Genomic DNA, 2313 nt, shown 5'->3' with positions numbered 1-2313 from the left:
AATCATTAATGCATTGCTTACGTTTGTCTTGGTTTATTCCTAGTGTTTTCACTATATTCAAAACTGTGTTTTTACTTTGTTTTATTATTTGTGATATTCAACTTTTGTTCAAAGATGTGTACCTTTAGAGGGAGAATGACGAAAACGATACCACAATCTCATACAGTACGCTTTCGAACGGACCGTGTTGACGATGTACATGCATTGTTTCAATTCCAATACAGTGGAGATATAAGGATGTTAATCCCTCGTCAACCCCTTTAAGCCTAAGAAGTAGGAGTTTTCCTTCACGTACAAAATAAAAACCCTCGAAATATAACCTGGGTAGGGTAGATGCTCAGCTAACTTAATTATTCCAAATTGTTCCTTTGAACATAATCACTGATGGTTCTCCGTCATAATTAAGTCTGGCAGTCAATGTCCGCAAAGAAAAAGAAAAAACAACGCAAGGCCCGCCAAGTCAAAACCTATTAAGGAGACTTAGGCAAAATTGGGGCATCCCGCTGACTGTAGTTTTAAATAAACAGTGCAGGCAAAAATTAGGGATAATAAAGTGAAAAAAGAAGTCACTACATACCCTCGACAAAAGGAAAATATTACAAAAGGAGGATGACTGCCTCTGCAGATAAACCTTTGGTTTTTGAACCATCATAAATGTCAATGTTATAATTCCCAAAGTCTTTTGGAGCCTAAATGCATAGTTAACTAAGCGTAGGACTGGAGAACGTCACGAAGAATGGGAGGGGTACAAATAAACTTTGAGCCATTATCCTTTGTTTCTTAAAACCGTGAACCAGGCCACGTTACAACCCTTAAAAGTCCTAACTGAAGCATGGTTAGTTCGAAAGCATACCGTTACAAAAAGGTATCCCGACTCCTTAAGGTCTACTATAACTCTTGATTTGATATCACTTTCTTACAGAAAAAAAACTTTGTTTTACTCAAAAATATTTTTAAACTTTCAAGACAGACGTATGCATTCGCATCTTATGATTTTCATTATAAAGCGCATTTGTCTATATAGATTCAAATGTTTTAACATCAGGGAGAAGATGCATGGGGCATGGCTAATGGCTAAAAATCCTACTGACAGGCGAAATAACTTTAAAAGCATATCAAAGAAGAAATATCTCTTACGCCTGACTCGGATGGCTATTGTATATACAGGGCATAGCCCGTTGTTATCCTATTTATCTGGGGCAATCTAATCAAGATCCATGGGATCTCTCAAGGACTCTGAATAGCCCATGGGGCAAGTCCATTACTAGGGGGCACGTTGCAAAAGGTCACTCAGTATCAAATGTTGTCAATACCACTCTCACGTCCTTTCCAGGAACTTTTATAGAACATCTCTCAATCTGTCCATGTGGTCTTCTTTAAGACATGTTCAAATATCTATTATCCTTTCTAGGAACCCTTTTGAGATAGTCTTCATTAAGACACATCTCTTAGTCCTTTCTACGAGCCTTTCCAGGTGTCTCTCGTCATCTTCAAAAATATTTTCAGATAGTCTTCTCTAAGACACACTCCTTTCTAAGAACCTTTTCTAGATGGTCTTCTATAAGACATCTCTTGACTTTTTCATGTAGTCTTCTTTAAGACATCCCTTACCCTTTTTCAGGTAATGTTCTCTAAAATATCCCTCATCCTTTCCAGGAACCTTTCTAGGTAATCTTCTTTAAGACACCCATCAATTTTTTCAGATAGTTTTTCTTAAGACATGTCCATGATTTCTCTTATACCTCCAAGAACCTTGTCAAACTTTGTTTAAAGTACAGTCTTCTTTAGGACGATCTCCTATCCTTTCTAGGGTAATCTTCTTCAAAATGTCTTTTCTCAAGTTCTGCCTGAAACACTACAATAATCCTCTATGGGAACCTTTTGACCTTATTTGCAAACGTGCCTCCCCGAGCTTTGTTTAAAGCACAGTCTTGTTCAAGACGGTCTCATATCCTTTCCAGGAACCTTTTCAGGTATTCTCCTAGAAGACATCTTCTCATTCTGAGTATTCAGGGAAGTTTTTTTACATCGGACACGACAAAGACGCATGACTAATTCTAAAAAGCATCTGCTTCGCATCCGAATCAACACTCAACATCAGGAAAATTGGTTAATCAAAGGAGATTACCTCTAATAAGGACTCTGGAATAGGGGAACCACATCTAGGGGGTTCTCCTAAACAGGGGTAAAATTTCGAGGATTACAGGGGCATACAATCAATGGTCCTATTGACTGGGGCATATCTTTCAAGAATTCAAATACAGGGGCAGCGCATGTCAGGTTCGTGGCATGACATGGTAATATTCGAGTTCC

Source organism: Vicia villosa, unplaced genomic scaffold (genome assembly GCF_029867415.1).
Source record: "Vicia villosa cultivar HV-30 ecotype Madison, WI unplaced genomic scaffold, Vvil1.0 ctg.000677F_1_1, whole genome shotgun sequence".
Lineage (NCBI taxonomy): Eukaryota > Viridiplantae > Streptophyta > Magnoliopsida > Fabales > Fabaceae > Vicia > Vicia villosa.
Note: the sequence above shows the minus strand (reverse complement) of the source record.